The sequence below is a fragment of the Amborella trichopoda genome, chromosome 6 (genome assembly GCF_054954075.1).
Source record: "Amborella trichopoda isolate Santa Cruz 75 chromosome 6, AtrichopodaSantaCruz75HAP2 v2.0, whole genome shotgun sequence".
NCBI classification, from domain to species: Eukaryota; Viridiplantae; Streptophyta; class Magnoliopsida; order Amborellales; family Amborellaceae; genus Amborella; species Amborella trichopoda.
This window is the reverse complement of record NC_142341.1, coordinates 22,031,925-22,059,247: the sequence shown is the minus strand read 5'-3', so window position 1 is coordinate 22,059,247 and position 27,323 is coordinate 22,031,925.

Here is a 27,323-nt window from a genome sequence, read left to right as displayed (position 1 = left end):
ATGAGAAAAAAATAAGTAGCGGCATTTTTTGGTACAAAACATATTGAGATACTTTTTGGTAACAAAAAATAAACTTAGGTATTTTTCATTTGAATAAAATAAATTGAGATACTTTTTGGTAACAAAAAATAAACTGAGGTATTTTTCGTTGAAATAAAATAGATTGAGGTACTTTTTTGCAATTGAACATAAAATGAGGTAAAGAAAAATAATTGGTGTTGTTAATTGGTAAAAAAAATAAGTTTAGGTTATTTATAGAAATAAAGAAAAAAAATGAGGTCAAAGAAAAAACTTTTGAGGTGCTTTTGGCTAAAATAAATAAATTGAGGTACGTTTGGCAAATCAGGATAAACTGAGGTATTTTTCGTTTGCAAGTAAATTGACGAAGTATTTTGTAATAATGAATAAAATGAGATAAAGAAAAATAATTTGAGGTATTTTTTGGTAAAAAAGAAAGAAATAATTTGAGGTACCCCTTGCAAATTAGAATAAACAGGGGTACTTTTCGTTTGAAAAAAATTATTTGGATATAAAGAATAAAATGAGGCAAAAGAAATAATTTGAGGAACTTTTGGGAAAGAAAAATAACAACTGGTTGAGAAAAACACATTGAGGTATTTTTGATGAAAAAAATAAATCAGGGAACTTCTTGCTAATAAAAAATAAAATTACTTGAAGGAAACTGACTTTAGGCAAAGTTTTTTGCTAAAAGGCTAAATAGAGGAACGTTTTGGTAATAGAAAACAAAATAACGTAAAGAAAAAGAATTTGAGGATTTTTTGTTAAAAAAAATAAATTGGGGTACCCTTTGGTAATTAAAAAAAAAAAAACATAGGTATTTTTTTTATAAAAAAAGAAAAGGCTACTTTTAGGTAATAAAATAACAAGATGATACAAAAGAAAAGAATTTTAGGCATTTTTTGGTGGGAACATAAATCGGGGCATTTTTTTTGCAAAAGAAAATAAAATGTGGTAAAGAAAAATAAAAAAATATTCATGCATTTGTTGTGGAAAAAAAAATTGGTGTGCTCTTTTTTGTAATAATAAAAAAAAATGATATAAGAAAAAAATAAGTAGCGGCATTTTTTGGTACAAAACATATTGAGATACTTTTTGGTAACAAAAAATAAACTTAGGTATTTTTCATTTGAATAAAATAAATTGAGATACTTTTTGGTAACAAAAAATAAACTGAGGTATTTTTCGTTGAAATAAAATAGATTGAGGTACTTTTTTGCAATTGAACATAAAATGAGGTAAAGAAAAATAATTGGTGTTGTTAATTGGTAAAAAAAATAAGTTTAGGTTATTTATAGAAATAAAGAAAAAAAATGAGGTCAAAGAAAAAACTTTTGAGGTGCTTTTGGCTAAAATAAATAAATTGAGGTACGTTTGGCAAATCAGGATAAACTGAGGTATTTTTTGTTGGCAAGTAAATTGACGAAGTATTTTGTAATAATGAATAAAATGAGATAAAGAAAAATAATTTGAGGTATTTTTTGGTAAAAAAGAAAGAAATAATTTGAGGTACCCCTTGCAAATTAGAATAAACAGGGGTACTTTTCGTTTGAAAAAAATTATTTGGATATAAAGAATAAAATGAGGCAAAAGAAATAATTTGAGGTACTTTTGGAAAAAAAAAATAACAACTGGTTGAGTAAAACACATTGAGGTATTTTTGATGAAAAAAATAAATCGAGGAACTTTTTGCTAATAAAAATAAAACTACTTGAAGGAAACTGACTTTAGGCAAAGTTTTTTGCTAAAAGGCTAAATAGAGGAACGTTTTGGTAATAGAAAACAAAATAACGTAAAGAAAAAGAATTTGAGGATTTTTTGTTAAAAAAAATAAATTGGGGTACCCTTTGGTAATTAAAAAAAAAAAAACATAGGTATTTTTTTTATAAAAAAAGAAAAGGCTACTTTTAGGTAATAAAATAACAAGATGATACAAAAGAAAAGAATTTTAGGCATTTTTTGGTGGGAACATAAATCGGGGCATTTTTTTTGCAATTGAACATAAAATGAGGTAAAGAAAAATAATTGGTGTTGTTAATTGGTAAAAAAAAATAAGTTTAGATTATTTATAGAAATAAAGAAAACAAATGAGGTCAAAGAAAAAACTTTTGAGGTGCTTTTGGATAAAATAAATAAATTGAGGTACGTTTGGCAAATCAGGATAAACTGAGGTATTTTTCGTTTGCAAGTAAATTGACGAAGTATTTTGTAATAATGAATAAAATGAGATAAAGAAAAAAAATTTGAGGTATTTTTTGGTAAAAAAGAAATAAATAATTTGACGTACCCCTTGCAAATTAGAATAAACAGGGGTACTTTTCGTTTAAAAAAAATTATTTGGATATAAAGAATAAAATGAGGCAAAAGAAATAATTTGAGGTACTTTTGGAAAAAAAAAATAACAACTGGTTGAGAAAAACACATTGAGGTATTTTTGATGAAAAAAAAAAAATCGAGGAACTTTTTGCTAATAAAAAATAAAACTACTTGAAGGAAACTGACTTTAGGCAAAGTTTTTTGCTAAAAGGCTATATAGAGGAACGTTTTGGTAATAGAAAACAAAATAACGTAAAGAAAAATAATTTGAGGATTTTTTGTTAAAAAAAATAAATATGGGTACCCTTTGGTGATTAAAAAAAAAAAAACATAGGTATTTTTTTTATAAAAAAAGAAAAGGCTACTTTTAGGTAATAAAATAACAAGATGATACAAAAGAAAAGAATTTTAGGCATTTTTTGGTGGGAACATAAATCGGGGCATTTTTTTTGCAAAAGAAAATAAAATGTGGTAAAAAAAATAAAAATAATTTCATGCATTTTTTGTGGAAAAAAAAATTGGTGTGCTCTTTTTTGTAATAATAAAAAAAAATGATATAAGAAAAAAATAAGTAGCGGCATTTTTTGGTACAAAACATATTGAGATACTTTTTGGTAACAAAAAATAAACTTAGGTATTTTTCATTTGAATAAAATAAATTGAGATACTTTTTGGTAACAAAAAATAAACTGAGGTATTTTTCGTTGAAATAAAATAGATTGAGGTACTTTTTTGCAATTGAACATAAAATGAGGTAAAGAAAAATAATTGGTGTTGTTAATTGGTAAAAAAAATAAGTTTAGGTTATTTATAGAAATAAAGAAAAAAAATGAGGTCAAAGAAAAAACTTTTGAGGTGCTTTTGGCTAAAATAAATAAATTGAGGTACGTTTGGCAAATCAGGATAAACTGAGGTATTTTTTGTTTGCAAGTAAATTGACGAAGTATTTTGTAATAATGAATAAAATGAGATAAAGAAAAATAATTTGAGGTATTTTTTGGTAAAAAAGAAAGAAATAATTTGAGGTACCCCTTGCAAATTAGAATAAACAGGGGTACTTTTCGTTTGAAAAAAATTATTTGGATATAAAGAATAAAATGAGGCAAAAGAAATAATTTGAGGTACTTTTGGAAAAAAAAAATAACAACTGGTTGAGTAAAACACATTGAGGTATTTTTGATGAAAAAAATAAATCGAGGAACTTTTTGCTAATAAAAATAAAACTACTTGAAGGAAACTGACTTTAGGCAAAGTTTTTTGCTAAAAGGCTAAATAGAGGAACGTTTTGGTAATAGAAAACAAAATAACGTAAAGAAAAAGAATTTGAAGATTTTTTGTTAAAAAAAATAAATTGGGGTACCCTTTGGTAATTAAAAAAAAAAAAACATAGGTATTTTTTTTATAAAAAAAGAAAAGGCTACTTTTAGGTAATAAAATAACAAGATGATACAAAAGAAAAGAATTTTAGGCATTTTTTGGTGGGAACATAAATCGGGGCATTTTTTTTGCAATTGAACATAAAATGAGGTAAAGAAAAATAATTGGTGTTGTTAATTGGTAAAAAAAAATAAGTTTAGATTATTTATAGAAATAAAGAAAACAAATGAGGTCAAAGAAAAAACTTTTGAGGTGCTTTTGGATAAAATAAATAAATTGAGGTACGTTTGGCAAATCAGGATAAACTGAGGTATTTTTCGTTTGCAAGTAAATTGACGAAGTATTTTGTAATAATGAATAAAATGAGATAAAGAAAAATAATTTGAGGTATTTTTTGGTAAAAAAGAAATAAATAATTTGACGTACCCCTTGCAAATTAGAATAAACAGGGGTACTTTTCGTTTAAAAAAAATTATTTGGATATAAAGAATAAAATGAGGCAAAAGAAATAATTTGAGGTACTTTTGGAACAAAAAAATAACAACTGGTTGAGAAAAACACATTGAGGTATTTTTGATGAAAAAAAAAAAATCGAGGAACTTTTTGCTAATAAAAAATAAAACTACTTGAAGGAAACTGACTTTAGGCAAAGTTTTTTGCTAAAAGGCTATATAGAGGAACGTTTTGGTAATAGAAAACAAAATAACGTAAAGAAAAATAATTTGAGGATTTTTTGTTAAAAAAAATAAATATGGGTACCCTTTGGTGATTAAAAAAAAAAAAACATAGGTATTTTTTTTATAAAAAAAGAAAAGGCTACTTTTAGGTAATAAAATAACAAGATGATACAAAAGAAAAGAATTTTAGGCATTTTTTGGTGGGAACATAAATCGGGGCATTTTTTTTGCAAAAGAAAATAAAATGTGGTAAAGAAAAATAAAAATAATTTCATGCATTTTTTGTGGAAAAAAAAATTGGTGTGCTCTTTTTTGTAATAAAAAAAAAAATGAGTTCAGAAAAAATAAGTAGCGGCATTTTTTGGTAATTAATATATTGAGATACTTTTTGGTAACAAAAAATAAACTTAGGTATTTTTCATTTGAATAAAATAAATTGAGATACTTTTTGGTAACAAAAAATAAACTGAGGTATTTTTCGTTGAAATAAAATAGATTGATGTACTTTTTTGCAATTGAACATAAAATGAGGTAAAGAAAAATAATTGGTGTTGTTAATTGGTAAAAAAAATAAGTTTAGGTTATTTATAGAAATAAAGAAAAAAATAAGGTCAAAGAAAAAACTTTTGAGGTGCTTTTGGCTAAAATAAATAAATTGAGGTACGTTTGGCAAATCAGGATAAACTGAGGTATTTTTCGTTTGCAAGTAAATTGACGAAGTATTTTGTAATAATGAATAAAATGAGATAAAGAAAAATAATTTGAGGTATTTTTTGGTAAAAAAGAAAGAAATAATTTGAGGTACCCCTTGCAAATTAGAATAAACAGGGGTACTTTTCGTTTGAAAAGAATTATTTGGATATAAAGAATAAAATGAGGCAAAAGAAATAATTTGAGGTACATTTGGAAAAAAAAAATAACAACTGGTTGAGAAAAACACATTGAGGTATTTTTGATGAAAAAAATAAATCGAGGAACTTTTTGCCAATAAAAATAAAACTACTTGAAGGAAACTGACTTTAGGCAAAGTTTTTTACTAAAAGGCTAAATAGAGGAACGTTTTGGTAATAGAAAACAAAATAACGTAAAGAAAAATAATTTGAGGATTTTTTGTTAAAAAAAATAAATTGGGGTACCCTTTGGTAATTAAAAAAAAAAAACATAGGTATTTTTTTTATAAAAAAAGAAAAGGCTACTTTTAGGTAATAAAATAACAAGATGATACAAAAGAAAAGAATTTTAGGCATTTTTTGGTGGGAACATAAATCGGGACATTTTTTTTGCAAAAGAAAATAAAATGTGGTAAAGAAAAATAAAAATAATTTCATGCATTTGTTGTGGAAAAAAAAATTGGTGTGCTCTTTTTTGTAATAAAAAAAAAAATGAGTTGAGAAAAAATAAGTAGCGGCATTTTTTGGTACAAAATAATATTGTGATACTTTTTGGTAACAAAAAATAAACTTAGGTATTTTTCATTTGAATAAAATAAATTGAGATACTTTTTGGTAACAAAAAATAAACTGAGGTATTTTTCTTTAAAATAAAATAGATTGAGGTACTTTTTTGCAATTGAACATAAAATGAGGTAAAGAAAAATAATTGGTGTTGTTAATTGGTAAAAAAAATAAGTTTAGGTTATTTATAGAAATAAAGAAAAAAAATGAGGTCAAAGAAAAAACTTTTGAGGTGCTTTTGGCTAAAATAAATAAATTGAGGTACGTTTGGCAAATCAGGATAAACTGAGGTATTTTTCGTTTGCAAGTAAATTGACGAAGTATTTTGTGATAATGAATAAAATGAGATAAAGAAAAGTAATTTGAGGTATTTTTTGGTAAAAAAGAAAGAAATAATTTGAGGTACCCCTTGCAAATTAGAATAAACAAGGGTACTTTTTGTATGAAAAAAATTATTTGGATATAAAGAATAAAATGAGGCAAAAGAAATAATTTGAGGTACTTTTGGGAAAAAAAATAACAACTGGTTGAGAAAAACACATTGAGGTATTTTTGATAAAAAAAATAAATCGAGGAACTTTTTGCTAATAAAAAATAAAACTACTTGAAGGAAACTGACTTTGGGCAAAGTTTTTTGCTAAAAGGCTAAATAGAGGAATGTTTATGTAATAGAAAACAAAATAACGTAAAGAAAAATAATTTGAGGATTTTTTTTTAAAAAAAATAAATTGGGGTACCCTTTGGTAATTAAAAAAAAAAAAACATAGGTATTTTTTTTATAAAAAAAGAAAAGGCTACTTTTAGGTAATAAAATAACAAGATGATACAAAAGAAAAGAATTTTAGGCATTTTTTGGTGGGAACATAAATCGGGGCATTTTTTTTGCAATTGAACATAAAATGAGGTAAAGAAAAATAATTGGTGTTGTTAATTGGTAAAAAAAATAACTTTAGATTATTTATAGAAATAAAGAAAAAAAAGGAAGTCAAAGAAAAAACTTTTGAGGTGCTTTTGGCTAAAATAAATAAATTGAGGTACGTTTGGCAAATCAGGATAAACTTAGGTATTTTTCGTTTGCAAGTAAATTGACGAAGTATTTTGTAATAATGAATAAAATGAGATAAAGAAAAATAATTTGAGGTATTTTTTGGTAAAAAAGAAAGAAATAATTTGAGGTACCCCTTGCAAATTAGAATAAACAGGGGTACTTTTCGTTTGAAAAAAATTATTTGGATATAAAGAATAAAATGAGGCAAAAGAAATAATTTGAGGTACTTTTGGAAAAAAAAAATAACAACTGGTTGAGAAAAACACATTAAGGAATTTTTAATGAAAAAAATAAATCGAGGAACTTTTTGCTAATAAAAAATAAAACTACTTGAAGGAAACTGACTTTAGGCAAAGTTTTTTGCTAAAAGGCTAAATAGAGGAACGTTTTGGTAATAGAAAACAAAATAACGTACAGAAAAATAATTTGAGGATTTTTTGTTAAAAAAAATAAATTGGGGTACCCTTTGGTAATTAAAAAAAAAAAAACATAGGTATTTTTATTATAAAAAAAGAAAAGGCTACTTTTAGGTAATAAAATAACAAGATGATACAAAAGAAAAGAATTTTAGGCATTTTTTGGTGGGAACATAAATCGGGGCATTTTTTTTACAATTGAACATAAAATGAGGTAAAGAAAAATAATTGGTGTTGTTAATTGGTAAAAAAAAATAAGTTTAGATTATTTATAGAAATAAAGAAAACAAATGAGGTCAAAGAAAAAACTTTTGAGGTGCTTTTGGATAAAATAAATAAATTGAGGTACGTTTGGCAAATCAGGATAAACTGAGGTATTTTTCGTTTGCAAGTAAATTGACGAAGTATTTTGTAATAATGAATAAAATGAGATAAAGAAAAATAATTTGAGGTATTTTTTGGTAAAAAAGAAATAAATAATTTGACGTACCCCTTGCAAATTAGAATAAACAGGGGCACTTTTCGTTTAAAAAAAATTATTTGGATATAAAGAATAAAATGAGGCAAAAGAAATAATTTGAGGTACTTTTGGAAAAAAAAAATAACAACTGGTTGAGAAAAACACATTGAGGTATTTTTGATGAAAAAAAAAAAATCGAGGAACTTTTTGCTAATAAAAAATAAAACTACTTGAAGGAAACTGACTTTAGGCAAAGTTTTTTGCTAAAAGGCTAAATAGAGGAACGTTTTGGTAATAGAAAACAAAATAACGTAAAGAAAAATAATTTGAGGATTTTTTGTTAAAAAAAATAAATATGGGTACCCTTTGGTGATTAAAAAAAAAAAAACATAGGTATTTTTTTTAGAAAAAAAGAAAAGGCTACTTTTAGGTAATAAAATAACAAGATGATACAAAAGAAAAGAATTTTAGGCATTTTTTGGTGGGAACATAAATCGGGGCATTTTTTTTGCAAAAGAAAATAAAATGTGGTAAAGAAAAATAAAAATAATTTCATGCATTTTTTGTGGAAAAAAAAATTGGTGTGCTCTTTTTTGTAATAAAAAAAAAATTGAGTTGAGAAAAAATAAGTAGCGGCATTTTTTGGTACAAAATATATTGAGATACTTTTTGGTAACAAAAAATAAACTTAGGTATTTTTCATTTGAATAAAATAAATTGAGATACTTTTTGGTAACAAAAAATAAACTGAGGTATTTTTCGTTGAAATAAAATAGATTGATGTACTTTTTTGCAATTGAACATAAAATGAGGTAAAGAAAAATAATTGGTGTTGTTAATTGGTAAAAAAAATAAGTTCAGGTTATTTATAGAAATAAAGAAAAAAATTAGGTCAAAGAAAAAACTTTTGAGGTGCTTTTGGCTAAAATAAATAAATTGAGGTACGTTTGGCAAATCAGGATAAACTGAGGTATTTTTCGTTTGCAAGTAAATTGACGAAGTATTTTGTAATAATGAATAAAATGAGATAAAGAAAAATAATTTGAGGTATTTTTTGGTAAAAAAGAAAGAAATAATTTGAGGTACCCCTTGCAAATTAGAATAAACAGGGGTACTTTTCGTTTGAAAAAAATTATTTGGATATAAAGAATAAAATGAGGCAAAAGAAATAATTTGAGGTACTTTTGGAAAAAAAAAATAACAACTGGTTGAGAAAAACACATTGAGGTATTTTTGAAGAAAAAAATAAATCGAGGAACTTTTTGCCAATAAAAATAAAACTACTTGAAGGAAACTGACTTTAGGCAAAGTTTTTTACTAAAAGGCTAAATAGAGGAACGTTTTGGTAATAGAAAACAAAATAACGTAAAGAAAAATAATTTGAGGATTTTTTGTTAAAAAAAATAAATTGGGGTACCCTTTGGTAATTAAAAAAAAAAAACATAGGTATTTTTTTTATAAAAAAAGAAAAGGCTACTTTTAGGTAATAAAATAACAAGATGATACAAAAGAAAAGAATTTTAGGCATTTTTTGGTGGCAACATAAATCGGGACATTTTTTTTGCAAAAGAAAATAAAATGTGGTAAAGAAAAATAAAAATAATTTCATGCATTTGTTGTGGAAAAAAAAATTGGTGTGCTCTTTTTTGTAATAAAAAAAAAAATGAGTTGAGAAAAAATAAGTAGCGGCATTTTTTGGTACAAAATAATATTGTGATACTTTTTGGTAACAAAAAATAAACTTAGGTATTTTTCATTTGAATAAAATAAATTGAGATACTTTTTGGTAACAAAAAATAAACTGAGGTATTTTTCTTTAAAATAAAATAGATTGAGGTACTTTTTTGCAATTGAACATAAAATGAGGTAAAGAAAAATAATTGGTGTTGTTAATTGGTAAAAAAAATAAGTTTAGGTTATTTATAGAAATAAAGAAAAAAAATGAGGTCAAAGAAAAAACTTTTGAGGTGCTTTTGGCTAAAATAAATAAATTGAGGTACGTTTGGCAAATCAGGATAAACTGAGGTATTTTTCGTTTGCAAGTAAATTGACAAAGTATTTTGTGATAATGAATAAAATGAGATAAAGAAAAGTAATTTGAGGTATTTTTTGGTAAAAAAGAAAGAAATAATTTGAGGTACCCCTTGCAAATTAGAATAAACAAGGGTACTTTTTGTATGAAAAAAATTATTTGGATATAAAGAATAAAATGAGGCAAAAGAAATAATTTGAGGTACTTTTGGGAAAAAAAATAACAACTGGTTGAGAAAAACACATTGAGGTATTTTTGATGAAAAAAATAAATCGAGGAACTTTTTGCTAATAAAAAATAAAACTACTTGAAGGAAACTGACTTTGGGCAAAGTTTTTTGCTAAAAGGCTAAATAGAGGAATGTTTATGTAATAGAAAACAAAATAACGTAAAGAAAAATAATTTGAGGATTTTTTGTTAAAAAAAATAAATTGGGGTACCCTTTGGTAATTAAAAAAAAAAAAAACATAGGTATTTTTTTTATAAAAAAAGAAAAGGCTACTTTTAGGTAATAAAATAACAAGATGATACAAAAGAAAAGAATTTTAGGCATTTTTTGGTGGGAACATAAATCGGGGCATTTTTTTTGCAATTGAACATAAAATGAGGTAAAGAAAAATAATTGGTGTTGTTAATTGGTAAAAAAAATAACTTTAGATTATTTATAGAAATAAAGAAAAAAAAGGAAGTCAAAGAAAAAACTTTTGAGGTGCTTTTGGCTAAAATAAATAAATTGAGGTACGTTTGGCAAATCAGGATAAACTTAGGTATTTTTCGTTTGCAAGTAAATTGACGAAGTATTTTGTAATAATGAATAAAATGAGATAAAGAAAAATAATTTGAGGTATTTTTTGGTAAAAAAGAAAGAAATAATTTGAGGTACCCCTTGCAAATTAGAATAAACAGGGGTACTTTTCGTTTGAAAAAAATTATTTGGATATAAAGAATAAAATGAGGCAAAAGAAATAATTTGAGGTACTTTTGGAAAAAAAAAATAACAACTGGTTGAGAAAAACACATTAAGGTATTTTTAATGAAAGAAATAAATCGAGGAACTTTTTGCTAATAAAAAATAAAACTACTTGAAGGAAACTGACTTTAGGCAAAGTTCTTTGCTAAAAGGCTAAATAGAGGAACGTTTTGGTAATAGAAAACAAAATAACGTAAAGAAAAATAATTTGAGGATTTTTTGTTAAAAAAAATAAATTGGGGTACCCTTTGGTAATTAAAAAAAAAAAAACATAGGTATTTTTATTATAAAAAAAGAAAAGGCTACTTTTAGGTAATAAAATAACAAGATGATACAAAAGAAAAGAATTTTAGGCATTTTTTGGTGGGAACATAAATCGGGGCATTTTTTTTGCAATTGAACATAAAATGAGGTAAAGAAAAATAATTGGTGTTGTTAATTGGTAAAAAAAATAAGTTTAGATTATTTATAGAAATAAAGAAAAAAAATGAGGTCAAAGAAAAAACTTTTGAGGTGCTTTTGGCTAAAATAAATAAATAGAGTTACGTTTGGCAAATCAGGATAAACTGAGGTATTTTTCGTTTGCAAGTAAATTGACGAAGTATTTTGTAATAATGAATAAAATGAGATAAAGAAAAATAATTTGAGGTATTTTTTGGTAAAAAAGAAAGAAATAATTTGAGGTACCCCTTGCAAATTAGAATAAACAGGGGTACTTTTCGTTTTAAAAAAATTATTTGGATATAAAGAATAAAATGAGGCAAAAGAAATAATTTGAGGTACTTTTGGAAAAAAAAAATAACAACTGGTTGAGAAAAACACATTGAGGTATTTTTGATGAAAAAAATAAATCGAGGAACTTTTTGCTAATAAAAATAAAACTACTTGAAGGAAACTGACTTTAGGCAAAGTTTTTTGCTAAAAGGCTAAATAGAGGAACGTTTTGGTAATAGAAAACAAAATAACGTAAAAAAAAATAATTTGAGGATTTTTTGTTAAAAAAAATAAATTGGGGTACCCTTTGGTAATTAAAAAAAAAAAACATAGGTATTTTTTTTATAAAAAAAGAAAAGGCTACTTTTAGGTAATAAAATAACAAGATGATACAAAAGAAAAGAATTTTAGGCATTTTTTGGTGGGAACATAAATCGGGGCATTTTTTTTGCAAAAGAAAATAAAATGTGGTAAAGAAAAATAAAAATAATTTCATGCATTTGTTGTGGAAAAAAAAATTGGTGTGCTCTTTTTTGTAATAAAAAAAAAAATGAGTTGAGAAAAAATAAGTAGCGGCATTTTTTTGTACAAAATATATTGAGATACTTTTTGGTAACAAAAAATAAACTTAGGTATTCTTCGTTGAAATAAAATAGATTGAGGTACTTTTTTGCAATTGAACATAAAATGAGGTAAAGAAAAATAATTGGTGTTGTTAATTGGTAAAAAAAATAAGTTTAGGTTATTTATAGAAATAAAGAAAAAAAATGAGGTCAAAGAAAAAACTTTTGAGGTGCTTTTGGCTCAAATAAATAAATTGAGGTACGTTTGGCAAATCAGGATAAACTGAGGTATTTTTCGTTTGCAAGTAAATTGACGAAGTATTTTGTAATAATGAATAAAATGAGATAAAGAAAAATAATTTGAGGTATTTTTTAGTAAAAAAGAAAGAAATAATTTGAGGTACCCCTTGCAAATTAGAATAAACAGGGGTACTTTTCGTTTGAAAAAAATTATTTGGATATAAAGAATAAAATGAGGCAAAAGAAATAATTTGAGGTACTTTTGGGAAAAAAAATAACAACTGGTTGAGAAAAACACATTGAGGTATTTTTGATGAAAAAAAAAAATCGAGGAACTTTTTGTTAATAAAAAATAAAACTACTTGAAGGAAACTGACTTTAGGCAAAGTTTTTTGCTAAAAGGCTAAATAGAGGAACTTTTTGGTAATAGAAAAAAAATAACGTAAAGAAAAATAATTTGAGGATTTTTTGTAAAAAAAATAAATTGGGGTACTCTTTGGTAAATAAAAAAAAGAAGAAAAACACAGGTATGTTTTATATAAAAATAGAAAGGGCTACTTTTAGGTAATAAAAACAAGATGATGCAAAAGAAAAGAATTTTAGGCATTTTTTGGTTAGAACATAAAACAGGTCATTTCTTTTTCAAAAGAAAATAAAATGAGGTAAAGAAAAATAAAAAAAATTTGATGTTTTTGTTGTGGAAAAAAAAAATTGGTGTGCTCTTTTTTGTAATAAAAAAAGAAAATGAGGTGAGAAAAAATATTTTGCGGCATTTCTTGGTACAAAATAAATTGAGATACTTTTTTGCAATAGAACAAAAAATGAGGCAAAGATAAATAATTGGTGTTGTTAATTGGTAAAAAAAAAAGTTGAGGTTATTTATATAAATAAAGAACAAAAATGAGGTTAAAGAAAAGACATTTGAAGTGCTTTTTGCTAAAATAAATAAATTGAGGTACTTTTGGCAAATCAAGATAAACTGAGGTATTTTTCGGTTGCAAATAAATTGACGAATTATTTGGTAATACATAATAAAAAGAGATAACGAAAAATAATTTGAGGTATTTTTTGGTAAAAAAAAAAGAAAATTAATGAGACTTTGGGAAATAAAAAATAACATCAGGTAAAGAAAAATATAATGAGGCATTTTTTCTGGTAAAAATATAAATTCAGTAACTTTTTGGTAACAAAAATAAACTGAGATTTTTTGTTTTGTAAACAAATCCGTTGAGGTACTTTCGGTAATAAGAAATAAAATAAAGTAAAAGAAAATTCCATTTGATGTATTTTTTGTTAAAGAACAAAGTGAGGAACCTCTTGGTAATAAAAAAAATGAAAAGGGGGCAAGGAAAAATAATTTGACGTATTTTCTTGGTCAAACAATAAATCAAAAAAAATTTCGGAAATTAAAATAAACTGAGATATTTTCCATTTTAAAAAGAAATTCGGCTACTTTTCAGTAAAAATAAAAATTAAATATGCTTAAGAAAAGTAATTTGAGGTATTTCAGTGGTTAAAAAAATAGTTTGAGGCAGTATTCGGTAATTAAAATAAATTGAGGTATTTTTTGCTAAAGAAATAATTTGAGGTACCCTTTGAAAATTAGAATAAACAGGGGTACTTTTCGTTTGAAAAATAAATGTGGGAATTATTTGGAAATAAAGGCTAAAATGAGGCAAAAGAAATACTTTGAGGTATTTTTGGGAAACAAAAAATAACAACTGGTTGAGAAAAACACAATAAGGTACTTTTGATGAAAAAATTAAATCGAGGAATTTTTTGCTAATAAAAAATAAAACTATTTAAAGGAAACTGACTTTAGGCAAAGTTTTTTGCTAAAAGGCTAAATAGAGGAACTTTTTCGTACTAGAAAACAAAATAACGTAAAGAAAAATAATTTGAAGAATTTTTGTACAAATAAATAAATTGGCGTACCCTTTGGTAATTAAAAAAAAAAAAAAAACACTGGTATTTTTTATATAAAAATAAAAAGGGCTACTTTTAGGTAATAAGATAACAAGATGATGCAAAAGAAAAGAATTTTAGGCATTTTTTGGTTAGAAAATAAATCAGGGCATTTCTTTTGCAAAAGAAAATAAAATGAGGTAAAGAAAAATAAAAATAATTTCATGTATTTGTTGTGGAAAAAAAAATTGGTGTGCTCCTTTTTGTAATAAAAAAAGAAAATGAGGTGAGAAAAAATAATTTGCGGCATTTCTTGGTACAAAATCAATTGAGATACTTTTTGGTTTGAATAAAATAGATTGAGGTACTTTTTTGCAATAAAACATAAAATGAGGCAAAGAAAAACAATTGGTGCCATTAATTGGTAAATAATTAAGTTGAGGTTATTTATAGAAATCAAGAACAAAAATGAGGTGAAAGAAAAAACATTTGAGGTGCCTTTTGCTAAAATAAATAAATTGAGGTGCGTTTGGCAAATCAGGATAAACTTAGGTATTTTTCGTTTGCAAATAAATTGACGAAGTATTTGGTAATAATGAATAAAATGAGATAAAGAAAAATAATATGAGGCATTTATTGGTAAAAAATAAATAAAATTTTGGAGATTTGGGTAATAAAAAATAACAATAGGTAAAAAAAAATATAACGAGGCATTTTTTCTTGTAAAAACATAAATTCACTAACTTTTTGGTAAATAAAATAAGCTGAGGTTTTTTGTTTTGTAAACAAATCGGTTGAGGTACTTTCAGGAATAAGAAATAAAATATGGTAAAAGAAAATTCCTCTTGATGTATTTTTTGTTAAAGAACAAAGTGAGGAATCTCTTGGTAATAAAAAATTGAAAACGTGGCAGGAAAAATAATTTGACGTATTTTCTTGGTAAAACAATAAATCGATGTAAATTTCGAAAATTAAAATAAACTGAGATATTTTCCGTTTTAAAAATAGATTGGACTACTTTTCGATAAAAAAAACAATTAAATATACAAAAAAAAAAGTAATTTGAGGCATTTCAGTGGTCAAAAAAATAATTTGAGGCACTCTTCGGCAATTAAAATAAATTGAGGTGTTTTTTTGTAAGAAAAATAAATTTAGGTACACTTTGGTTACTAAAATATACATTTCGGTGACCGAAAAAAAAAAAAACGAGGTAATGAAAAATAGTTCGAGATATTTTTTGGTTAGAAAAAATATAATGAGGCAAAGAAAAATAATTTGTTGCATTGTTTTTTTTTTTTAAAAAGAAATCGATGTGCATTTTGGTAATAAAAAATAAAATTACGTTAGGAAAAAAAATGTGAGGTATTTTTTGGTAAAAGATAAATTGAGCTGCTTTTTGGTAATTAAAAATAAACTGAGGAACTTTTTGTTTGAAAAATAAATTGAGGTACGTTTTTGTGATAAAAAATAAAACGAGGTATATAGAAAAAAAATTTGTGGTATTATTTAGTTAAAAAAATAAGCTGAGGTTACTTTTGAAAAAAAAAAAAAAAATTAGGTAAAGAAAAATAATTCGAGGTATTTTCGGCTAAAGAAATAATTTGAGGTACTCTTCGCAAATTAGAATAAACTGAGGTATTTTTTGCTAAAGAAATAATGTGAGGTACCCTTTGCAAATTAGAATAAACAGGGGCACTTTTCGTTCGAAAATATTATTTGAAAATAAAGAATAAAATGAGGCAAAAGAAATAATTTGCGGTACTATTGAGAAAAAAAAAAAAACAACTGGTTGAGAAAAACACAATGAAGTATTTTTTATGAAAAGAATAAACCGAGGAAGTTTTTGCTAATAAAAAATAAAACTACTTGAAGGAAACTGACTTTAGGAAAAGTTTTTAGCTAAAAGGCTAAATAGAGGAACTTTTTGGTAATAGAAAACAAAATAACGTAAAGAAAAATAATTTGAGGATTTTTTGTTAAAAAAAATAAATAGGGGTACGCTTTGGTAATTAAAAAAAAAAAAACATAGGTATTTTTTATATAAAAATAGAAAGGGCTACTTTTAGGTAATAAAATGACAAGATGATGCAAAAGAAAAGAATTTTAGGCATTTTTTGGTTGGAACATAAATCGGGGCATTTTTTTTGCAAAAGAAAATAAAATGTGGTAAAGAAAAATAAAAATAATTTGATGCATTTGTTGTGGAAAAAAAAATTGGTGTGCTCTTTTTTGTAATAAAAAAAAAATGAGTTGAGAAAAAATAACTAGCGGCACTTTTTGGTACAAAATATATTGAGATACTTTTTGGTAACCAAAAATAAACTGAGGTATATTTCATTTGACTAAAATAGATTGAGGTACTTTTTTGCAATAGAACAAAAAATGAGGCAAAGATAAATAATTGGTGCTGTTAATTGGTAAAAAAATAAGTTGACGTTATTTATAAAAATAAAGAATAAATATGAGGTTAAAGAAAAACAATTTGAGGTGCTTTTTGCTAAAATAAATAAATTGAGGTACCTTTGGCAAATCAAGATAAACTGAGGTATTTTTTCTGTTGCAAATAAATTGACGAATTATTTGGTAATACAGAATAAAATGAGATAACGAAAAATTATTTGAGGTATTTTTTGGTAAAAAATAAAGAAAATTGAGGAGACTTTGGGAAATAAAAAATAACATCAGGTAAAGAAAAATATAATGAGGCATTTTTTCTTGTAAAAACATAAATTCAGTAACTTTTTGGTAACAAAAATAAACTGAGATTTTTTGTTTTGTAAACAAATCGGTTGAGGTACTTTCGGTAATAAGAAATAAAATAAGGTAAAAGAAAATTCCATTTGATGTATTTTTTTTTAAAGAACAAATTGAGGAACCTCTTGGTAATAAAAAAAATGAAAAGGGGGCAAGGAAAAATAATTTGACGTATTTTCTTGGTCAAACAATAAATCGAGGAAAATTTCGAAAATTAAAATAAACTGAGATATTTTTCATTTTAAAAAGAAATTGGGCTACTTTTCGGTAAAAATAGCAATTAAATATGCTTAAGAAAAGTAATTTGAGGTATTTCAGTGGTTAAAAAAATAGTTTGAGGCACTCTTCGGTAATTAAAATAAACTGAGGTATTTTTCGCTAAAGAAATAATTTGAGGTACCCTTTGCAAATTAGAATAAATAGGGGTACTTTTCGTTTGAAAAATAAATGTACGAATTATTTGGAAATAAAGGCTAAAATGAGGCAAAAGAAATACTTTGAGGTACTTTTGGGAAACAAAAATTACAACTGGTTGAAAAAAACACAATAAGGTACTTTTGATGAAAAAAATAAATTGAGGAACTTTTTGCTAAAAAAAAATAAAACTATTTAAAGGAAACTGACTTTAGGCAAAGCTTTTTGCTAAAAGGCTAAATAGAGGAACTTTTTGGTAATAGAAAACAAAATAACGTAAAGAAAAAGTAAAATTAAATAAATTGGGGTACCTTTTGGTAATTAAAAAAAAAGAAAAAAACACAGGTATTTTTTATATAAAAATAGAAAGGGCTACTTTTAGGTAATAAAATAACAAGATGATGCAAAAGAAAAGACTTTTAGGCAATTTTTGGTTAGAAAATAAATCAGGGCATTTCTTTTGCAAATAAAAATAAAATGAGGTAAAGAAAAATAATAATAATTTGATGTATTTGTTGAGGAAAAAAAATTGGTGTGCTCCTTTTTTTAATAAAAAAAGAAAATGAGGTGAGAAAAAATAATTTGCGACATTTCTTGGTACAAAATCAATTGAGATACTTTTTGGTTTGAATAAAATAGATTGAGGTACTTTTTTGCAATAGAACATAAACTGAGGCAAAGAAAAATAATTGGTGCCATTAATTGGTAAATAATTAAATTGAGGTTATTTATAGAAATAAAGAACAAAAATGAGGCGAAAGAAAAAAAATTTGAGGTGCTTTTTGCTAAAATAAATAAATTGAGGTGCGTTTGGCAAATCAAGATAAACTTAGGTATTTTTCGTTTGCAAATAAATTGACGAAGTATTTGGTAATAATGAATAAAATGAGATAAAGAAAAATAATATGAGGCATATATTGGTAAAAAATAAAGAAAATTTTGGAGACTTTGGGTAATAAAAAATAACATTAGGTAAAAAAAAATATAATGTGGCATTTTTTCTTGTAAAAACATAAATTCACTAACTTTTTGGTAACTAAAATAAACTGAGGTTTTTTGTTTTGTAAACAAATCGGTTGAGGTACTTTCAGTAATAAGAAATAAAATATGGTAAAAGAAAATTCCTCTTGATGTATTTTTTGTTAAAGAACAAAGTGAGGAACCTCTTGGTAATAAAAAATTGAAAACGAGGCAAGGAAAAATAATTTGACGTATTTTCTTGGTAAAACAATAAATTGAGGTAAATTTCGAAATTTAAAATAAACTGAGATATTTTCCGTTTTAAAAATAAATTGGGCTACTTTTCGGTAAAAATAACAATTAAATATGCAAAAGAAAAGTAATTTGAGGTATTTTAGTGGTCAAAAAAATAATTTGAGGCACTCTTCGGTAATTAAAATCAACTGAGGTGTTTTCTCGTAAGAAAAATAAATTTAGGTACACCTTGGTTACTAAAATATACTTTTTGGTGACCGAAAAAAAAAATAACGAGGTAATGAAAAATAGTTTGAGATATTTTTTGGAAAGAAAAAATATAATGAGGCAAAGAAAAATAATTTGTTGCATTGTGTTTTTTTAAAAAAATTAATCGATGTGCATTTTTGTAATAAAAAATAAAATTACGTTAGGAAAAAAAATGTGAGGTATTTTTTGGTAAAAGATAAATTGAGCTGCTTTTTGGTAATTAACAATAAACTGAGGTATTTTTTGTTTGAAAAATAAATTGAGGTACGTTTTTGTGATAAAAAATAAAATGAGGTATAGAAAAATAATTTGTGGTATTTTTGAGTTAAAAAAATAAGTCAAGGTTACTTTTGAAAATAAAAAAAAAATTAGGTAAAGAAAAATTATTCGAGGTATTTTCGACTAAGGAAATAATTTTAGGTACTTTTCGCAAATTAGAATAAACTGAGATATTTTTTGTTAAAGAAATATTTTGAGGTGCCCTTTGCAAATTAGAATAAACAGGGGTACTTTTCATTCGAAAGATATTATTTGGAAATAAAGAATAAAATGGGGCAAAAGAAGTAATTTGAGGTACTTTAGAGAAACAAAAAATAACAACTTGTTGAGAAAAACACAATGAGGTATTTTTGATGGAAAAAAATAAATCGAGGATGTTTTTGCTAATAAAAAATAAAACTACTTGAAGGAAACTGACTTTAGCAAAGTTTTTTGCTAAAAGGCTAAATAGATAAACTTTTTGGTAATAGAAAACAAAATAACGTTAAGAAAAATAATTTTAGGATTTTTTGTAAAAAAAAATAAATTGGGGCACCCTTCGGTAATTAAAAACAACAACACAGGTATTTCCTATATAAAAATAGAAAGGGCTACTTTTAGGTAATAAAATAACAAGATGATGCAAAAGAAAAGAATTTTAGGCATTTTTTGGTTAGAACATAAATCGGGGCATTTTTTTTGCAAAATAAAATAAAATGAGGTAAAGAAAAACAAAAATAATTTGTTGCATTTGTTGTGGAAAAAAAACATTGGTGTGATATTTTTTGTAATAAAAAATACGATGAAATGAGAAAAAATAATGTGCGGCATTTTTTTGTATAAAATAAATTGTGACACTTTTTGGTAACAAAAAATAACCTGAGGTATTTTTCATTTGAATAAACTAGATTGAGGTACTTTTTTGCAATAGAACATAAAATGAGGCAAAGAAAAATAATTGGTGTTGTTAATTGGTAAAAAAATAAGTTGAGGTTATTTATAGAAATAAAGAACAAAAAAGAGGTAAAAGAAAAAAAATTTGAGGTGCTTTTTTCTAAAATAAATAAATTGAGGTACGTTTGGCAAAATAGGATAAACTGAGGTATTTTTCGTTTGTAAATAAATTGGCAAAGTATTTGGTAATAATGAATAAAACGAGATAAAGAAAAATAATTTGAGGCATTTTTTATTTAAAAATAAGGAAAATTGAGGAGACTTTGGGAAATAAAAAATAACATCAGGTAAAAAAAAATATAATGAGGCATTTTTTCTTGTAAAAACATAAATTCAGTAACTTTTTGGTAACTAAAATACACTGAGGTTTTTTGTTTATTAAAAATATCGGTTGAGGTACTTTCGGTAATAAGAAATAAAATATGGTAAAAGAAAATTCCCTTTGATGTATTTTTTGTTAAAAAACAAAGTGAGGAACCTCTTGGTAATAAAAAAATGAAAAGGGGGCAAGGAAAAATAATTTGAGGTATTTTCTTGGTCAAACAATAAATCAAGGTAAATTTCAAAAATTAAAATAAATTAAGATATTTTCCGTTTTAAAAATAAATTGGGCTACTTTTCGGTAAAAATAACAATTAAATATGCTAAAAGAAAGTAATTTGACGTATTTCAATGGTTAAAAAAATAATTTGAGGCACTCTTCAGTAATTAAAATAAACTGAGGTATTGTTTAGTAAGAAAAATAAATTTAGGTACACTTTGGTTACTAAAATATACTTTTTGGTGACCGAAAAAAAAAAAACGAGGTAATGAAATATAGTTCGAGATATTTTTTGGTAAGAAAAAATAAAATGAGGCAAAGGAAAATAATTTGTTGTATTGTTTTTTTAAAAAAAAATGAATTGAGGTGCATTTTGGTAATAAAAAGTAAAATTACGTAAGAAAAAATAATGTGAGGTATGTTTCGGTAAAAGATAAATTGAGCTGCTTTTTGGTAATTAACAATAAACTGAGGTATTTTTCGTTTGAAAAATAAATTGAGATACTTTTTTGTGATATAAAATAAAATGAGGTACACAAACTTTTATTGTATTTTTCTGTAAAAAAAATAAGCCTAGGTTAGTTTTGAAAACAAAAAAAAAATTAAGTAAAGAAAAATAAATCGAGGTATTTTCCGCTAAAGAAATAATTTGAGGTACTCTTCGCAAATTAGAATAAATTGAGGTATTTTTCGCTAAAGAAATAATTTGAGGTACCTTTTGCAAATTAGAATAAACAGGGGTATTTTTTGTTTGAAAAATAAATTTAGGAATTATTTGGAAATAAAGAATAAAATGAGATGAAAGAAATAATTTGAGGTACTTTTGGGAAACAAAAAATAACAACAGGTTGAGAAAAATACAATGAGGCATTTTTGATGAAAAAAATAAATCGAGGAACTTTTTGCTATAACAAAATAAAACTACTTGAAGAAAACTGACTTTAGGCAAAGTTTTTTGTTAAAAGGCTAAATAGAGGTACTTTTTGGTAATAGGAAATAAAATAATGTAAGAAAAAATAATTTTAGGATTTTTTGTAAAAAAAATAAATTAGGGTACCCTTTGGTAATTAAAAAAAAAACTCAAGTATTATTTATATAAACATAGAAAGGCTACTTTTAGGTAATAAAATAACAAGATGATCTAACAGAAAAGAATTTTAGGCATTTGTTGATTAGAACATAAATCGGGGCATTTTTTTTGGAAAAGAAAATAAAATGAGGTAAAAAAAAATAAAAATAATTTGATGCATTTGTTGTGGAAAAAAAAAAATCGGTGTGCTCTTTTTTGTAATAAAAAATCAAATGAGGTGAGAAAAAATAATTTGCCGCATTTTTTGGTACAAAATAAATTGAGATACTTTTTGGTAACATAAAATAAACTGAGGTATTTTTCGTTTGAATAAAATAGATTGAGGTGTTTTTTTGCAATAGAACATAAAATGAGGCAAAGAAAAATATTTGGTGCTGTTTATTTGTGAAAAAATAAGTTGAGGTTATTTATAGAAATAAAGAACAACAGTGAGGTTAAAGAAAAAAAATTTGAGGTGCTTTTGCTAAAATTATTAAATTGAGGTACATTTGGCAAATCAGGATAAACTGAGGTATTTTTCGTTTGCAAATAAATTGACAAGTTATTTGGTAATACAGAATGAATGAGATAAAGAAAAAAAATTTGAGGCTTTTTATGCTAAAAAATAAAGAAAATTGAGGAGACTTTGGGAAATAAAAAATAACATCAGGTAAAAAAAAATATAATGAGGCATTTTTTCTTGTAAAAACATAAATTCAGTAACTTTTTGGTAACTAAAATAAACAGAGGTTTCTTGTTTTGTAAACAAATTGGTTGAGGTACTTTCAGTAATAAGAAATAAAATATGGTAAATTTGAGGTATTTCAGTGGTTAAAAAAATAATTTGAGGCATTCTTCGGTAATTAAAATAGGCAGAAGTGTTTTTTAGTAAGAAAAATAAATTTAGGTACACTTTGGTAACTAAAATATACTTTTTGGTGATCGAAAAAAAAAAACGAGGTAATGAAAAATAGTTCGAGATATTTTTTGGTAAGAAAAAATAAAATGAGGCAAAGAAAAATAATTTGATGCATTTTTTAAATAAAAAATAAAAAATTGAGTTGCATTTTGGTAATAAAAAATAAAATTACGTTAGGAAAAAAAATGTGAGGTATTTTTTGGTAAAAGATAAATTGAGCTGCTTTTTGGTAATTAAAAATAAACTGAGGTACTTTTTGATTGAAAAATAAATTGAGGTACGTTTTTGTGATAAAAAATAAAACGAGGTATATAGAAAAATAATTTGTGGTATTTTTTAGTTAAAAAAATAAGCTGTGGTTACTTTTGAAAATAAAAAAAAAAAATTAGGTAAAGAAAAATAATTCGAGGTATTTTTAATAATTTGAGGTACTCTTCACAAGTTAAAATAAACTAAGGTATTTTTCGCTAAAGAAATAATTTGAGATACCCTTTGCAAATTTGAATAAACTGGGGTATTTTTCGTTTGAAAAAGAAATTGAGGATTTATTTGGAAATAAAGAATAAAATGAGGAAAAAAGAAATAATTTAAGGTACTTTTGGGAAACAAAAATTTACAACAGGTTAAGAAAAATACAATGTTGTATTTTTGATGAAAAAAATAAATCGAGGAACTTTTTGCTAATAAAAAATAAAACTACCTGAAGGAAACTAACTTATGGCAAAGTTTTTTTGCTAAAAGGCTAAATAGAGGTACTTTTTGGTAATAAAAAAAAAATAATGATAAGAAAAATAGTTTGAGGACTTTTTGTAAAAACAATAAATTAGGGTACCCTTTGGTAATTAAAAAAAAAAAACACTCAAGTATTTTTTATATAAAAATAGAAAGGGTTACTTTTAGGTAATAAAATAACAAGATGATGCAAAAGAAAAATATTTTAGGCATTTTTGGTAAGAACATAAATCAGGGCATTGTTTTTGCAAAAGAAAATAAAATGAGGTAAAGAAAAATAAAAATAATTTGATGTATTTGTTGTGGAAAATAAAAATTGGTGTGCTCTTTTTTGTAATAAAAAATAAAGTGAGGTGGGAAAAAATAATTTGCCACTTTTTTTGGTACAAAACAACAACGGGTTAAGAAAAATACAGTGAGGTATTTTTGATGAAAAAAATAAAACGAGGAACTTTTTGCTAATAAAAAATAAAACTACTTGAAGGAAACTGACTTTAGGGAATGTTTTTTGTTAAAAGGCTAAATAGAGGTACTTTTTGGAAAAAAAAATATAATAAATAACGTAATGAAAAATAATTTTAGGATTTTTTATAAAAAAAATAAATTGGGGTACCCTTTGGAAATTAAAAAAAAAAAAAAACTCAGGTATTTTTTATATAAAAATAGAAAAAGTTACTTTTAGGTAATAAAATAAAAAGATGATGCAAAGAAAAAAAACATTTAGGCATTTTTTGGTACGAACATAAATCGGGGAATTTTTTTTTCAAAAGAAAATAAAATGAGGTAAAGAAAACTAAAAATAATTTGATGTATTTGTTGTGGAAAAATAACATTGGCCTGCTGTTTTTTATAATAAAAAATGAAATGAGGTGAGAAAAAATATGTAGCGGCATTTTTTGGTACAAAATAAATTGAAATACTTTTTGGTAAAAAAAAAAAAACTGAGGTATTTTTTGTTTGAATAAAATAGATTGAGGTACTTTTTTGTAATAAAACATAAAATGAGGCAAAGAAAAATAATTGGTGCTATTAATTGGTAAAAAAATAAGTTGAGGCTATTTATAAAAATAAAGAACAAAAATGTGGCAAAGAAAACAATTTGAGGTGCTTTTTGCTAGAATAAATAAATTGAGGTACGTTTGGCAAATCAGGATAAACTGAGGTATTTTTCGTTTACAATAAAATAGATAAATTATTTGGTAATATAGAATAAAATGAGATAAAGAAAAATAATTTGGGGGATTTTTTGGTAAAACAAAGAAAATTGAGGAGATTTTGGGAAAAAAAAAATAACATCAAGTAAAGAAAAATACAATGAGGCATTTTTTCTTGTAAAAACATAAATTCAGTAACTTTTTCGTAACTAAAAGAAACTGAGGTTTTTTGTTTTGTAAAATAATCTGTTGAGGTACTTTCGGTAATAAGAAAAAAAATATGGTAAAAACAAATTTGTTTTGATGTGTATTTTGTTAAAAAACAAACTGATGAATTTTTGGGAAATAAAAAAATGAAATGGGGGCAAGGAAAAATAATTTGAGGTATTTTCTCAAATTAGAATAAACTGAGGCAAAAGAAATAATTTGAGGTACTTTTGGGAAACAAAAATTAAAAACGGGTTAAGAAAAATATAATGAGGTATTTTTGATGAAAAAAATAAATCGAGGAACGTTTTACTAATAAAAAATAAAACTACTTGAAGGAAACTGACTTTAGGCAAAGTTTTTTGCTAAAAGGCTAAATATAGGTACTTTTTGGTAATTAAAAAAAAATAACGTAAAGAAAAATAATTTTAGGATTTTTGTAAAAATAAATAAATTGGGGGTACCCTTGGATAATTAAAAAAAAAGAAGAAACCTAGGTATTTTTAATATAAAAATAGAAAGGTCTACTTTTAGGTAATAAAACAAACAAGATGATGCAAAGGAAAAGAATTTGAGGCATTTTTTGGTTAGAACATAAATTGGGGCATTTTTTTTTGCAAAAGAAAATAAAATGAGGCAAAGAAAAATAAAAATAATTTGATGTATTTGTTGTGGAAAAAAACAATTTGGGTGCTGTTTTTTGTAACAAAAAATAAAATGAGGTGAGAAAAAATAATTTGCGGCATTTTTTGGTACAAAATAAATTGAGATACCTTTTGGTAACCAGAAATAAACTAAGGTATTTTTCGTTAGAAAAAGAGATTGAGGTACTCTTTTGCAATAAAACATAAAATGAGGCAAAGAAGAATAATTGGTGTTGTTAATTGGTAAAAAAATAAGTTGAGGTTATTTATAGAAATAAAGAACAAAGATGAGGCAAAGAAAAAAAATTTGAGGTGCTTTTTGCTAAAATAAATAAATTGAGGTCCGTTTAGCAAATCAGGATAAGCAGAGGTATTTTTCGTTTACAAATAAATTGACGAATTATTTGATAATATAGAATAAAATAAGATAAAGAAAAATAATTTGAGGTATTTTTTGGTAAAAAATAAAGAAAATTTAGGAGACTTTGGGAAATGAAAAATAACATCAGGTAAAGAAAAAAACAATGAGGCATTTTTTCTTGTAAAAACATAAATTCAGTAACTTTTTGGTAACTAAAATAAACTGAGGTTTTTTGTTTTGTAAACAAATCGGTTGAGGTACTTTCGATAATAAGAAATAAAATATGGCAAAAGAAAATTTGTTTTGATGTATTTTTTGTCAAAAACCAAAGTGAGGAACCTTTTGGTAATAAAAAAATGAAATGGGGACAAGAAAATATAATTTGAGGTATTTTCTTGGTCAAACAATAAATCGAGGTAAATTTCGAAAATTTAAATACAAAGAGATACTTTCCATTTTAGAAATAAAATGAGCTATGTTTCGGTAAAAATAACAATTAAATATGTTAAAGAAAAGTAATTTGAGGTATTTATGTGGTTAAAAAAATAATTTGAGGCACTCTTCGGTTATTAAAATAAATTGAGGTGTTTCTTAGTAAGAAAAATAAATTTAGGTACTCTTTGGTAACTAAAATAAACTGAGGTATTTTTTGGTGACCAAAAAAAAAAAAAAAAGAGGTAATGAAAAATAGTTCAAGATATTTTTGGGTAAGAAAAAATAAAATGAGGCACAGAAAAATAAATTGATGCATTTTTTTTAAAAAAATAAATCGAGGTGTATTTTGGTAATAAAAAATAAAATTATGTAAGGAAAAATAATGTGATGTATTTTTTGGTAAGAGATAAATTCGGCTGCTTTTTGGTAATTAACAATAAACTGAGGTATTTTTCGTTTGAAAAATAAATTGATGTACTTTTTTATGATAAAAAATAAAACGAGGTATAGAAAAATAATTTGTGGTATTTTTCCGTAGAAAAAATAAGTCGAGGTTACTTTTGAAAATAAAGAAAAAAATTGGTAACGAAAAAATAATTCGAGGTTTTTTTCGCTAAAGAAATAATTTGAGGTACTCTTCGAAAATTAGAATAAACTGAGGAACCCCTTGTAAATTAGAATAAACTGGGGTATTTTTCGTTTGAAAAATAAATTTAGAAATTATTTAGAAATAAAGAATAAAATGAGACAAAAGAAATAATTTGTGGTACTTTTGGGAAACAAAAAATAACAACGAGTTATGAAAAATACAATGAGGTACTTTTGATGAAAAAAATAAATCGAGGAACGTTTTGCTAATAAAAAATAAAACTACTTGAAGGAAATTGACTTTAGGCAAAAATTTTTGCTAAAAGGCTAAATAGAGATACTTTTTGGTAATAAAAATAATAATAATGTAAAGAAAAATTATTTGAGGATTGTTTGTAAAAACAAATGAATATCGGGTACCCTTTGGTAATTAAAAAAAAAAACAGGTATTTTTAATATTAAAATAGAAAGGGCTACTTTTGGGTAATAAAAAAAACAAGATGATGCAAAGGAAAAGAATTTGAGGCATTTTTTGGTTAGAACATAAATCGGGGAATTTTTTTTTGCAAAAGAAAATAAAATGAGGTAAAGATAAATAAAAATAATTTGACGTATTTGTTGTGGAAAAAAAAATTGGTT